The sequence below is a fragment of the Macaca fascicularis genome, chromosome 11 (genome assembly GCF_037993035.2).
Source record: "Macaca fascicularis isolate 582-1 chromosome 11, T2T-MFA8v1.1".
Taxonomy (NCBI): Eukaryota; Metazoa; Chordata; class Mammalia; order Primates; family Cercopithecidae; genus Macaca; species Macaca fascicularis.
In genome coordinates this window covers 5,657,678-5,673,317 of record NC_088385.1, presented here as the reverse complement: position 1 = coordinate 5,673,317, position 15,640 = coordinate 5,657,678, and positions in this window count along the sequence as shown.

Sequence of the window (15,640 nt, the reverse complement as noted above, 5' to 3'; positions counted from 1 at the left end):
CTTAATAAACACCCACATATATATTTATTATATACATTATATATATATATAATGTTCTCGTTAATATATATATAATTTCTGTCCCTCTAGGGAACCCTAACTGATATACAGGTACATATATATATAGGGAGGAGAGAGAGAGAGAGAGACACTCCAAACAGCCCCCAGCTGTTTCAGTGTTCAGCCATTCAAGCCATCCCAGCTGAGGCTTCAGATATCATAAAGCAGTACAGAATGTTCCCACTATGACTTAATTCCTGAATCACAGATTTGTGAAATATAATCCTGATAAATTGTTGTTTTAAGCCACTATGTGTTGGGTATCTTGTTATGTGGCAGTAGATAACTGGTCCCCTGAGAGAAGTCAGTAACTTGCAGAAAGTCACTCAAATAATAAACTATGGAGTGGAGATTCAAAGCCAGCTGAGCAGCTATAATGAGCAGCCTCCTAGGGCTGAACACAATGTGAGAACTCAGAGGAGCCCAGTGCTCATCCTAACCATCTGCTTTCCTGAATGCGGAACTAGCCCTCTGTGGCTTCCTTTTTCTTTAAACACACACACACACACACACACACACAAATGCACACACACACCTGTGCACACATACACATGTGCATGCACATACACACACATATTCATGCAGATGTACATGGGCATTGTATTATACTATCTCCTCACCCGAAGGGCGTTCTTACAGGAAAAGAATGTGCATGCAGCCTGTCCCTTGGGGAGAAAGCATGTGCTTGTCTACTCAACGGGTTAGCAGATCTTCAGCAGGCCAGGTCTGGCACGTGTAGACCATGCTGTAGCCGTGCTCTGAAGCCCAGAGAAACCAACATAAGGTTCCAATTCGAATTCCATTTCCATGAAAAAAAACTTTCAGCCTAATCCTCTGGTCCTTCCCAAAGCCAAAAAGGGGCCCTGCACTAGGGAAGTGCCCCACATCCCCACAAGACAGGTTCTTACTCCCTGGTCAGAAACAGGGAGACCAGGAATGGATAAGTGAGTGCAAGTGGAGGGCTGACCCAATGCTGTCCAGAAATTCTGCAGTTGGCAGTCCCAAATTTGTCAGCTCAGAGACAGGCAGAGGAAGGAGCAAAGCCACATTTGCGGCACAGGAAATGGAAGTTGCCATTTTTAACCCCTTCCGTGTGTCCAGATTCCATTTCCCGCAGCTGCTTAGGGAAAGGTCAGACCACGTGAGCATCCTGGATTCCCTTCAAGCCATGAATAGACTGGGAGTGAGCAAAGGGGAGTTGAGCCCCAGATTGTAAAAGGAAACATAAAGAGGGCTGTTGAGTAATGTATAAGGTCAGAGGCAATGTCATATTCTTCCTAACAGCCCCATTACCTAACTGGGGTGCCTGGTAGATAATAGATGACCTATGTTTGTTGAATGAATGAAAAAAAATGACCCCCATACAACCACCTTGATGTCAAGTTCCTGAAATACTTCAGAAAGTGGCCGGATTGCTCCCAGAATCATGACCATGATCTTCTGAGGAACAGTGGACACTAAAAGAGTGGGGCTCCCTTGCCCTGTGGTAGAGCTCCAGCTGCTGGAAGATCATGTGGAAAGAGCATAGGCTATTGCCCAGATGCCACCTACCAGCTGTGTGACCCTGAGCATGCTCCTTAACCTCTCTGAGCCTCATTTTAAAATGAAGCTAATGTTTTTCCAAATTAACATGAAAATATTTGAAATATTTCCTACTAAGCATGTACTTCATAAGTGTTTTGTTCCTTTCTCTTCACCTTGGCTTGCCACCTCTCCAGGGATAAAAATCTTTGACTCTACATCTCTCGGTTCTTTTTCTTCCTTTCCACGCTCTTGCCCTTGCAGTCTGGCATACCTGACAGCTCAGACTTGCAGCTATACTTTGGGACCTGAGCCTCCACTGGAGTGCATCTGGGGGTACTGACAAGAAATATCTCAAAGGAGTTTCAAGGAAAACTATCAAAGACTTTGAGATAGAGCAGCTTGGGTTTAAATCACATCTCCTCCTATAGACAAGTTACTTAACTAATATGGGCTTCCAATTTCTCATCCATTAAAAAGGGAGTTACATGGTTTCTTCACCAGCATTATTACAGGGCTTACAGGGTTGTAACCTTAGGATCTGGCAGGCTGGGCCCTGCACAGGGCAGCTGGCGAGCGTGAGGTTGCAATGGGGCCCACACTGCACACCCTACACCATTGTGTCCCAGTTCAAGGCATTATGATCCTGGAGGAAGGGGCGCATTTTTCTGATTTGCATGAAGGTATTCTGTAGGCAAAAGGTGGCTCTGGAATAGTATGAGAATGAAGCGGGATACAGCAAGAACATCACTTACCCTCATGCATAATTGGAGGAAGCTTTAAAAATATACCCCAAATCTGATTACTTTTTCTCACCACGTTACTGCCGCTCTGGAAGTCTCTTGATTAGTCTCCTGCCAGCAGCGTGCTGCAGCTGACTCATGATGGCTCACAAGAGCTGACTGCTTATATTTTCAGGGCTTTCAAGAGTCCATTGTCGAATTGTTGGTAGTTTGAAATTGGCCATGGTGGGAGCATTTATACCACAGGAATTAGCAGATATTACAAACCAAGGCCTTTCTCCCCGCTGGAGAGCTGGTTTACCTGCATACCACTCACTTCAACCCCAGCAGACAATTCTCCACCTACAGGAAGAGTGATTAAAAAACAAACAAAAAAAAAAACATAAATCCACGTGTGTCATTTGCCTGCATCAAAGACACCTCATTGCACTAAGTATCAAGTCTAAACCCCCAGCTTGGGTCCATACCACCCCCATGTAATTGGGCTAGTGCCTTCCTCTGAGTCCTCATTGGCTGACACTTCTCTCCCCTCCTCAGTTTCAGCCATGCTGGCCTTTGGGGAGTTCCTGGACATGGCAAGCTCTCTGTGGCTTCAATCACTTTTATACTTGTGTCTTTAGCCTGAAGCACTCTTCCCCCAATATACTTGCATCACTTTCTCCCTCACTTCTTTCTGGTCTCCACTTGAACGTCATGTCTTTGGAGAAGCCCTCCCTGATCACTCTATCTAAACAGCATACCCCATCGATCCTCTGCTGCTGTTTTATTCTTCCTCATAGCACTTATCACCCTGCTATAATGTATATTTATTTGCTAACAGCTTTATTGAGATGTAATTCACATACCATATAATTTGCCCATTTAAAGTATGAAGTTCAATGTTTTTCAGTGTATGTGAAGAGTTGTGCAACCATCACCACAGTCTTAGAACATTTTCATCACCTCCAAAATAAATCCCTTTAGCCCTCACCCCCAAAAGCTCCCCCAGACCACCCTCCCCATTTCCCACCAGCCCTAAGCAATAACTACTTTCTGTCTCTGTAGATTTGCCTATTCTGGATGTTTCATATAAATGGAATCATACAATACGTGGTCTTTCATGACTGGCTTTTTTCACTTACTATGATGTTTTCAAGTGTCCTGCCTGTTGTAGCATGTATCAATATTTCATTACTTTTCATTGTCAAATAATATTCCATTGTATGGATATGCCACATTTTATTTACCCATTCATCACTTGACAGAAAATTGAATTGTTTCTACCATTTGGCCTTTATGAATAATACTGCTGTGAGCATTCATGTACACGTTTCTGTGTGGACATGTTCTTATATCTCTTGGGTATCTACCTAGGCGTGGAATTTCTGGGTCGTATGGTAACCCTATCTTTAACTTTCTGAGGAACTGTTTTACATTCCCACCAGCAATGTATTAGGGTTCTAATTTCTCTTAATCCTCACCAATAATTGTTATTTTACTTTTCTTTTTTTTTTTTTTTTTTTTTTGAGACGGAGTCTCGCTCTGCCGCCCAGGCTGGAGTGCAATGGCCGGATCTCAGCTCACTGCAAGCTCCGCCTCCTGGGTTCATGCCATTCTCCTGCCTCAGCCTCCCAAGTAGCTGGGACTACAGGCGCCCGCCACCATACCCGGCTAGTTTTTTGTATTTTTTAGTAGAGACGGGGTTTCACCGTGTTAGCCAGGATGGTCTCGATCTCCTGACCTCGTGATCCGCCCGTCTCGGCCTCCCAAAGTGCTGGGATTACAGGCTTGAGCCACCGCACCCGGCCTTTACTTTTCAAACAAAAGTACCGCATAGCCATCCTAGTGAGTATGAAGTGGTATCCTATTGTGGTTTTGATTTGCATTTCCCTGATGACTAATGAATGTTGAGCATTTTTTCATATGTCTGTTGGCCATTTGGATATCTTATTTTGAAACATGTCTATTCAGATCCTTTGCTCATTTTTAGAGTTATTTATATATTCTAGATACAAGTCCCTAATCAGGTGTGTGATTTGTTGTATTTTTCTCCCATTTGTGGGTTTTTTTTTTAATTAATAGACTTTATTTTTTTAGAGCAATTTTGAGTTTACAGAAAAATTGTGAGGTGTCTTTTTACTTTCTTGACAGTGTCATTTGAAGCACAAAAGTTTTTAATTTTATGAAGTCTAATTTACCTATTTTTTCTGGTGTCATAGATAAGAATCCATTGCCAAGTCCAAGGTCCCAAAGATAATGCCTATGTTTCTTTTTGTTTGTTTGTTTTTGTTTGTTTTGTTTTGTTTTGTTTTTGAGATGGAGTCTCGCTCTGTCACCCATGCTGGAGTGCAGTGGCGCAATCTCAGCTCACTGCAATCTCCACCTCCTAGATTCAGGTGATTCTCCTGCCTCAGCCTCCCATGTAGCTGGAACTACAGGCGTGTGCCACTACACCCAGCTAATTTCTGTATTTTTTTGGTAGAGATGGGGTTTCATCATGTTGGCCAGGCTGCTCTTGAACTCCTGACCTCAAGTTCTCTGCCCGCCTTGGCCTCCCAAAGTGCTGGGATTACCGGCGTGAACCACCTTGCCCAGCCATGCCTATGTTTCTTCTAAGAGTTCTATAGTTTCAGCTTCTACACTTAGGTCTTGGTTTATCTTGAGTTTATTTTTATATGTGGTATGATGTATGGGTCCAACTGTGGATATCCAGTTGCCCCAGCATATGTATGTATTTTTTAATGTACACATTTTCCTGCTTAGGCCACAAGCTCCATGAGGACAGAAATTCTTTTCTGTTTTATTCACTGATGTGTCTATCCTTAGCACGTAAAACATTGGCATATGGGGGCACTCCATATTTGTTGAATAAATGAGGAATAATTAACTCAATAAGTGTTATTATGATTATCATTACGCTTACTTTCTTTTCTTTCTTTCTTTCTTTTTTTTTTCTTTTAAGACAGGGTCTCTCTCTGTTGTCCAGGCAACATAGGGGTCCCCATGAGACCCCTATGATTGCAGTGGTGCAATCTCAGCTCACTGCAGCCTCAGCCTCCCAGGCTCAGGCAATCCTCCTGAGTAGCTGGGACTACAGGCATGCACATCACATCTGGCCAATTTTTGTTTGTTTGTTTGTTTGTTTGTTTGTTGGAGAGATGGGGTTTCACCATGTTGCCCAGGCTGGTCTTGCACTCTGGGTTCAAGTGATTCTCCCACCTCGGCCTCCCAAAATGCCGGGATTACTATAGGTGTGAGCCACCATGCCCGGCTCATTATTTCACACTTTCAACCCCTCTGGGCTTCAACCCCTCAGCTTTAAACTCCTACAACTAGGCCGGGTGCTGTGGCTAACACCTGTAATCCCAGCACTTTGGGAGGCTGAGGCAGGCAGATCACCTGAGGTCAGGAGTTCAAGAGCAGCCTGGTCAACACAGTGAAACCCCATCTCTACTAAAAATACAAAAAAATTAGCTAAGTGTGGTGGCCTGTGCCTGTAATCCCAGCTACTCGGGAGGCTGAGGCAGGAGAATCGCTTGAACCCAGGAGGCGGGGGTTGCAGTGAGCGAAGATCACGCCAGTGCATTGCAGTCTGGGCAACAGAGCAAGACTCCATCCCGAAAAACAAACAAACAAACAAAAATTCCTAGGACTAACCAGTCTCTCCAGTGCCTCCTACTGCCACCCTTGGTCCTGGAGTTTGGTTCTTTCTGGTTCTAACTCTGATCCTCCAACCAACCAAAAGGTCCACTCAGTCCTCCCACCTCCTATGTGAGCCTTCCAAGCTCTCTATTCCCTCCCAGTTTCCTCTTCCCTCTTCTCTTTCTGGAGTTTCTCACCCCCGGAGCCATTCTGGCCTCTGCCCTCCAGGGACCACCCATCCTGCTCAATGAACAGTCACCCTTCTTAGTAAGTCCTTAGTGTTTGCCTAGAGTCTCAGTTCCACAAGGTGCTCTCAGGTTTGCCTTAGAGATCCCCGTGAGACCCCTATGAGGCAAATCAAGCACTGTGTCCTCCCTCTCTTACAAATGAGACCTTGAGTCCCAAAGGGCTTGCTCAGGCTACTTGCAGGTCCCACAGTTTATTACAGGTGGCATTAGGCCCAGTACCCAGGTCTTCTGACTCCAGGTCGAGACAACTCCTATGAACAAAGGGATTTTTGCTTGCATGAGGACAACTCTACCAGACTCTCTGAAAGGCCTTCCCAAATTTCTAGTCATCTCCTTATTCAAAATAAGCATTTTTTTTTTTTTTACAACACCAGTTAACTTTTGACAAATGATTGCTGTGTGCCAGATCCTGTGCTGTTTGACATACATTATTCTTCTAATCCTCATTAATCCGAAGTTCAGAGAAGCTAATGAACTTCTAAAAAACCGTACACGTTAGCAAATGGCAGAGTTGGAATTCAAGCCCAGGATTTTAACAACTAAACATTGCAACTCCCTCCCATAAGGTGATTCACCTTAATAGGTTCCCTTTTCCACAAGGAAAAGCAAAACTAGTCAAAAGAAAAAAACATCTACAGAGTTCTTCTTTGTCCTAATGGTGAAGATGGCTCTGCTCTGGACCTTATCCTCCTCCTTTCTGAAACACGGACCCTAAGCAGCTCCGGGTACTGAGTCCTGAGTCCTGAGTCCTCTGCACTCACCTGCATGCCTCCCTTCTTCAACCTATTCCTCCTCCTGCTTTCCTCTAGCTCCTGCACCAGGCCCCAATCTCCAACCTCCCCTTCCCCTCCCACCCATCCCAAGACCAGGCCCCTCTTTGTTTCATGTTCTCTTTCTGAATCAGAGAAAATCTGCAGCCTTCCCTCCCCCAAGTAGAGCAAGACTAGCCTGTGGCTGAATAAAAGCTCTGAGTCGTGAGCCGCAGTCATTATTTTACTTTAACTTGTCATGTCCCTTCTTCCAAATGATCCCTATTCATCACTCTCTGCAGCCTGCCCCTCAGCCTGCACACATGTGGCAGCGGCTCTCCTCTAAACCATTCTTGGACATCTTCAGAGAAGGACTTGCCTCCTAGGCCACCATGAGAGCCCCCTCCCCCCGCAGCCCCCAGCCTTCGAATCGCAGAGTTCATTACAAAGCCTATTGCAGCTCTCAACAACTGGGTGCTTAATGGAGATGGATCTGTCCCCCGGGATGGCTCTAAAAGCAGCACATATCCGTTAATAGTTTTTTCCTGCTGTTTTTTCCAAGGCAGGGATTGAACTGGTGAAAGGGAAGAGAAATAATCTCCTTAATATGTCTTTGGAAAGTAAATACTTGTTCAAATAAAATAAAATCATCATCCCTGGAACATGCAGGAAGGGAGGTGGAATTTCCTCCATTCCTATTTATGATCTCATCACCTGGGGTATGGAGGGGGACAGAGAAGGCCAAGTAAATTGAAAAGCCTGAGGACCCAAACATTTGGGGTAGGCAAAAACTTACTTGATTATAAAACATCGGCATCAGCAGTCCCCCTACTCTCTGTTCTGCTGATTTGCATACTCAGTTGCACAAGCACGTGAATTAGTCTGGGTCTTTCTGTAAGGCCAGATTCTACTTAATGCTCTTTCTTAAGTAGGGGATCTATCTTGCCCTACTTATTTCTCTAAATTATCTTGTCTGATTTAATTCACCCCTCTTCCCCTTTTATCAGTCCTGATTCCACTCCAATTATAATCCTCAATGCGAGGGGGAATTAGTGTGCACAAGTTGGGGATGGCTGCGGGAGGAGGGAAGCAATTAGGAAAAGAAGCAGCAGAGGAGGATAAGCAAGGCAGAGGACCCGCCAGCAGAGCTGGGAGGCCGCGATGCATCTGTCAGACAGAGCTTTTTCCAAGGGTGCCAAGGGCTAATGGACTATATTTTCTTTTGAAGTATTTTTTACTGATACAAATGGGCTACTTCTTACTGAGTACCTTTTCCTGATACACTCTAAAACATTGAAGAGGACTGCTCTCACAACCCACAATTTCCATTTCCTCCCTGAAGCATCTGTTGTTCTCTGAGGCACTCTTTGCAAGGCACACACACACACACACACACACACACACACACACACACACACAGACAACACATGGAATACTTCTGGCATACTGGGCGCTGCTCTAAGTTAGCACCTACTTATCTAATTTAATTCTAAAAACAATTTTATTTTTGTAGTTGGAGAGTTGGCCAGACTGACCAGTTGTTCTGTAAACCACTTCCTTTTCTTCCTGGACACATAGCTGGACTACATTTCCCAGCTGCCCTTGCAATTAATTAGGTGCAGTCATGTCAGTGAGTTCTGCACAGTGGATTGAGAGCAAAAAGGATGTGGGTCATTCTTGAGCTGGCCCATAAAACTACACAAACGTTAATATTCTCTCTCCATTCCTCATCGTTTGGCCAAATGAGGAGGGCTCTGGGGACTGCGTCGGGTGACGGGTTGAGAGAGCCACAGTTGGAGGGATCCTGAGTCCCTGAGTCATAGTTGGAGGAGAGCTATGCAAAAGAGCCACTTGACCAGGGACACCCACCTTGGACTGTCACACCAGCAAGACATACATTTTTATTTTGTCAAACTCCTAACATTTTGGTTAATCAGCCTACCCTGACTATTACAACCTCCATTCTATAGACTATGAAATTGAGACCCAAAGAACTTCTATGACCGCCCCCAAGGTCAAATAGCTATTAAATGGAAGAGCTGGGATTCACAGTCAGATTTTCTGGCTAAAACCATTGCTTTTGCCACCACACAACAGCTGTTTCATAATCGCTTCTGCTATTGCTTTCAAGGAAGCAAAAAATCTGCTGAGACACACAGTCATTTTATACAAATGCATTTACAGTTCATTGATGCTGTCCTAATTAGTACCTTAATGAAGATGGCCCTGGGGAAAAAGAGACCTAAAGCAGGGAGGTAATCAGGGCCAGATCCTGGACATAATATGCGAAGAGATGCTGCAAAGTCACCCTGAAGGACCTCAAAGCAGCCTTAGCCAACAGGGGCAATACAGGCTTAGGAAGGTTGGCAGCAAGGATAAAAAAAAAAATGGGTATACTGTGTTCACATTAGAAAAAGGTAGACTGAGTATCTCTTGTGGCAGGAAGAAAGTCATGAAAATGCAATAAAGAATCTTTGGAAAGGCATTATGCACAGCCAGCTCACTAGCCCACCATCACTCCTCTGTTAGAAATTCTTGTCATTTCCCAGTGGCTATCGCATAAAATCCACCTCCTTCACTTGCAAGCAAGGTTAATCATGATCTTCCACTCTTACCTATCGAGTTTCAATTCCTTCTTAAGGAGGGCAGAGGTAGAGTGTGAAAACAGTACATTATGCTCTATCTTAAGTCTTAAAAACTATCTTAAGTCCCAGAGCACACCATGCTGTCCAGGTCTTTGCAAATACTGTTCCCTCTGCATAGCGCTCCACCCCAGTCCCAGCCTCCACAAAGATGAGGTCAGATGCCATCCCATTCTCTGGTCTGGGTTTGATGGCCCTCCTCGGTACCCCCATGGTCTCCTCTGCACATCTACATTATATTGCTGGTCAAACGCATTGCAATTGTTCATTCTTGCCTCCTACCAGACTATGTATTGTGCATCCTTCATATCCCAGCACTTCACAAACACATGGAACACAGTAGGAGCTCAATAAATGCTATACGGGTGTGTGGCTAGATGGCTGCATAAACAGAATCCTGAAGAAAAATTACTTGGCACTGTGATAGGTAATGGGCTCCCCCAAAAATGTCCACATATTACTCCCTGGAACTAGATCGTGTTAAATGTAAAAAGGGAATGAAGGCTGCTGACCAGCTGATCTTGAGATAGGGAGATGACCCTGTATTATCCAGATGGCCCCAATGTACTCACAGTAATTCATAAAAGACGGAAAAGGGAGGCCAAACAGTCAGTGTCAGAATGATGACATGTAAGAAAGATTTGACAAGCCACGACTGACTTTAAAGATGGAAGAAGGCCACAAGCACAGGAAGGCAGGCAGCCTCTATAGGCAGGAAAAGGCAAGAACAAACCAAATGAAACAACGCGAATTCTCTCCCAGGCCTTCCAGAAAGGTGTCAGCCCTGCGTGCCAAGAAGTTTCAAAAGAGAAAACCACTAGTCATTTGTCCACATCAATTGGACCTATATGTGCAGAGAACTGTGCTAGGGCCTGGAGGGATACAGAGCTGTATCCGAACAAATCCTGACCTTGAGGTCTATCCTTCCAGGAAATCTGGGGTCGGGAGGGGGGCAGCAGGTAATGACCTGAAACCTGATCATTAGGTAATGATCTAAAAGATATTAGAAAACACTGAAAGAGGGAGGGAAATGTAGGAAAGAACTGTAACTTGAACATGTGGCTGAGCAGGTGTCTCTTGACAAACACAAGCACAGGGAAACGCTGAAGTAGGGCACTTGCCACGCGACAGCAACAGGGGCCTCTGAAGGCAGCCGTCCTGTGTGGGCTCCAGATCAGGCTGTCCCAGGAAACCAGAACTCACCACATATGGAAGAGAGCTTCCCAGTGACAAATCTACAGAAGACAAGGGAATGAGACTGAGAGCATGCTAAATCCAGAAGTCACACTTGTCATTACACAGATGAAAGAATCAACACTCGGAGAGAGGAAACTACCTAGATGAAAGAATCAACACTCGGAGAGAGGAAACTACCTTTGTTTTGAAGCCATAGTCTTCACACAACCGCACATCCTCAGCCCTCGATGCAATCTCTATGGTAGTAATCATTACAGGTGTCATAGCTGGTGTGTGTGGCCGCCGAATTCCCATTGTACTGTCTATTTCTTGAGGCAGGGGCTAATCTCATCTATTTTTTAAAATTCTCCTGAACAGTGATTAATACATGGTAATTAAAAAATAAATATTTGTTGAATAAATTAATGTAACATACACAGAGGGAAAAATCAAATAACAAGAGAATTTTCAAATCATAGTACCAGGTGAGGCCGGAGAATAGGTAATTAGGATAACCAAGGGTTAAGGCATAAGCAAAAGAACAGCAGGTGCAGCCAGTTCCAAGCAAGATTCCGCAACACACAGGCCACATCCTCGCTCCTGTGATATCAAGGCTGAAGTCTCCACTTCAGCCTCTGATTGGTCGGGGGCCAATCCTGCATAGGGTGTAACCAATTGGAAGCCTCTAAAGGGCACCTGGGGTGTTACCCAAATCCTTTAGCTTAATAAAAACCCTAAACAACATTGTAATCAGGGCTCTTGAGACGCTTTCTTGAGCCTGCTCCCACTCTGTGGAGTGTACCTTCACTTCAATAAATTTGTGTTTTTGTTGCTTCTTTCATTGCTTCATTCTTTTGATGCTTTGCGCATTTTATTCAATTCTTTGCTCAATGTACCAAGAACCTGGAAAACTCACAATCAAGACTTTTCCATCCAGTAACATAGGAAAAAGGGATTAGTAGTGATTTTTTCTTCAATAAATATTTATTACTTTATCATCTATGATAAAGTTATGTTTATTTTTTATTTTTTTAAAGACAGGTTCTTATCATGTTGCCCAGGCTGGTCTTGAACTGCTGGGCTCAAGCAATCCACTGGCTTCAGCCTCCCAAAGTGCTGAGATTACAGGTGTGAGCCACCGTACCCAGCCAAGAAAGTTATGTTTTAATGAAAGAGATTGAAAGGTATGTTTTTCTGTTTCTTTCAAAGCGTATGTTTTTCTATTCTGCAGCACTCCTGAAAACCCACATTGTAGTCCTCATTTAGGTGTTTACCAGTTGTGTGACCTTGGGCTGGTAAATTAATTACTGAGAACCTTAGTTTCCTCATCAGGAAAGTGCAAACAAGGAGACCTATTTTGTCAGATTGTCTGAAGGATGAAAACTAGCATTTGCACAGCCCCCAAATGCCCAGCACATAGTAGATGTTCAATAAATGATAACTCTTACGAGCCTCCCCCTAGGCCGGGATACTTCCCTTTGTACTCAGCTGGGAAACTTTGACTCCGAAATAACAGAGCAGCTCCAGCCTTCCAGGCTCCCTCCCGTTCTACCCTCTGCATGAACAGAACTCTTTTCTTCTACCATGCTTCCACCTACCTTCTTTCTTATCAGATCAGTTGATCCCTCTGCTGTGCTGAGAAGCTGAGGGTAAGCTCTGCTCCACACAGAACTCGGCCTGAAAGATATTCCCCCACACATTGCTCTGCAGTTATCCTCTAAATTCCGTACTAGAAACTTTTCTCTTTCGGCAGGTGACTTGTCTGTATCCATAAATATGGACTAGTGAATAATGTTGGATTTCTTTTTTTTTTTTTTTTTTTTTTTTTTTTGAGACGGAGTCTCGCTGTGTCGCCCAGGCTGGAGTGCAGTGGCGCGATCTCAGCTCACTGCAAGCTCCGCCTCCCGGGTTCACGCCATTCTCCTGCCTCAGCCTCCGAGTAGCTGGGACTACAGGCGCCCGCCACCACACCCAGCTAGTTTTTTTTTGTATTTTTAGTAGAGACGGGGTTTCACCGTGTTAGCCAGGATGGTCTCGATCTCCTGACCTCGTGATCCACCCGCCTCGGCCTCCCAAAGTGCTGGGATTACAGGCTTGAGCCACCGCGCCCGGCCTATAATGTTGGATTTCTAAAAAAAAAAAAAAAAGTACTAAATTGAAAAATCAGACTGGACATGAGTCATGCCTGTAATCCCAGCACTTTGGAAGGCCACCGGGTGGGAAAATTGCTTGGGGACAGAAGTTTGACATAAGCCTGGGCAACACAGCAAGACCCTGCCTCTACGAAAATAAAAAATAAATAAATTAGCTGAATGTGGTGCCGCATGGCTGCAGTCCCAGCTACTCAGGAGGCTGAGGCAGGAGTTTGAGGTTACAGTGAGCCAGTGAGCTATGATCATGTCACTGCACTCTATAAACAAACAAACAAACAAAAACACCTATAACTGCATATATAAAGGATGGTCCTAATTTCATGAACTATATAAATATGTTCAGACACATAGGTTCAAATAAAAAATATGAAAATGAACAGAATTTACTATTATTACTTCCAAGCAGTAAGATTATGCATGGTTTTACTGTATTTTGTGTTTATGTGTTTTGGAAATTTCTACAGTACAATGTGGGGTTACTTTTACAGTGAGAAATAAAACAAGTATTATTCATTCGTTTCTCTACGCACTCCTTAGGGAGAAGGCAGAAGGGAAAACACTTCCATTGGCTGCTGTGTTTACCCGTATGTCCCACAGGGTCTCTGTCCCAGGATTCACCCTCTGTCTTTGCTCTTTCATTCCATCCAGGCAAATTCATTTTGGGCTCCCTTTCCTCCCAGTTCCACATCTCTATTTGCTCAGAGCCACATCCCTGGAACAGCTCAAGCCTCTCGAACAGGCAGTGTCCCCTTTTCACTCACCTCCTTAAACCCCCCTCAATGGGAGCCTTCTCCACACCTCCTGCCACCCCTTCCAGCTCCATCCTTGATTCCCAGGGGTACCTGCTTTCTTTTCTATATCATTCAACTTGATTCTGCCAAGTGTGAGGCGAGAAAGAATGAAAATTAGGACTGTAGGTGGGAAGAAGGGAAAAAAAGAAAGAAACCCATAAAATTCAAAGGAAGCACGATTAAACTGGCGGAACTTTGGTATATTTAGGCCAGTCATCCAGCAGCTATAAAGTCTCGAAAGACAACAGAAAGGAGTTCACAGCATCTTTTTCTTTCTCTTTGACCCTGGTAGTAGGAGGCAGGTGACTGTGTGTCTGAAAGAGAGTAAATAAGGTGTCCCTTGTGTGAGGACACCTGATTTCCAAGGACAAACACCATCACAAGGTCCCCTCCAGACAGGGGTGAGAACACCTGGCCTCCAGGCTAGCAAAAATTCCTCTCTGCTGTCTCCAAAGCCACACCTGCGGAAAGCGTATTTACCCTGGTCTTTCATATTATCTGACTCCTGGGTTTAATTAAGCTTTCTACCTGGCTATGTGTCTTTTACTACACTTGAAAAAAAAAAAATCCCAGCTGTGGCTTTAGAACTGACTTGCACACCCAGTCTAGAGGCTCATTTATAATCACAAATATCAGGGGTCCGAAGACAGAGTTAAAGGAATTACTGATTAGAATAACGTTATGAGACAATCTCTGTTTTTCTTTAAAGTTTTCTTTTTTTAAAACTTTGTATGTTTGTCTCTCTTCTCGTTGCTATTTCAGGGAAAAGAACTGCCAAATGGAGCTTTTCCATCTTTGACTTAAAAAGGGGTGTGGGGGGTAGAAGCTGGTCCTTGTTATAACATGAGTGCCAACAGTTGGCCTGGAATCAGCGTGCACAGCCAGGTTTTCAAATTCCAGTAACCAGGAGTCCGTAATGAAAAGACACCTACAAATGTCTCTCTCTGAGGCCTCTGGCCAGGAGGCGTGGGGATCTTTGGTCCTGTCTGGAGCCAAGAGGCTCTAAGGATGGAGTGGAGACAGGCAGAACGCTGCCAAGAACTTGGCTGGGTGTGTTTTCCCAAAGCACAGCTGAGGTAAAGTCTGTCTGTCCCTGGATGTGCCAGACCACTCCACACCGGGGCCAAAGGCGAGCTGGATTTCAGAACAGGGACCTGTTTGTTGTGCCACGTTGCTTTCAGGGAGCAACTGGCCAGCAGGTCTATCTGCCCAACCTCAGCCACCCTCCCACAGGCATCTTGGCTGCTCTCTGAAGAACCTCCCTTCCTTCTTGCCTTTTGGGTGGAAGTGGCCCTGAATGGCTATTTTTCCAAACTCCTCTGTGCATAAACAAGATGTTTGGAAAAGCTCAGATGGCCACAGGTCTGTCGTGTTGGCCACCGATTGTCATTTGCAGGGCAGCACTGGACAGCATCAGCAGATGTGCTTCTGCCCAGCTCCAGACATTGCCCCAACCACCACATCCCACCCCCACCTCCACCCCACCTCCTCTCCCTCTCTTTTCAAGAGAACTTGGCTACAGGGAGTTCAGACTGGGAGGGGTGAGGTAGATGAGAGGCCTTCAGTAATTTTAAGGGTGTTTCTTATCAGAGTTGTAAGGAATCCTCCCTGTTCCCTAAGGGTTCAAGGAAGAAAGGGGGAATCCCATAGGGGGGAATCTGACTCCCCTGACAGAGCTCTTCTCGAGATCCTAAGAGCTGGGGTAGGGCTCCAAAGAAGAACCTTATATGGGAAATTGTCTGTCCATGATGAAAAGTACCCTCGGCAAAGTATTTCTGAGTACAGACCGCCTGTTGCTTCCCTCTGACTGAACAGAAAGATGCACACAAGCAGACCAGCCCACGGATCAGTGGGCAGCCAGGGCCGGCTCTGCAGGACCTAGGTGCATCCTGCACACAAAAGTCCCCCCACCTGAGGGTGGGCAGAGGCGAGGAGA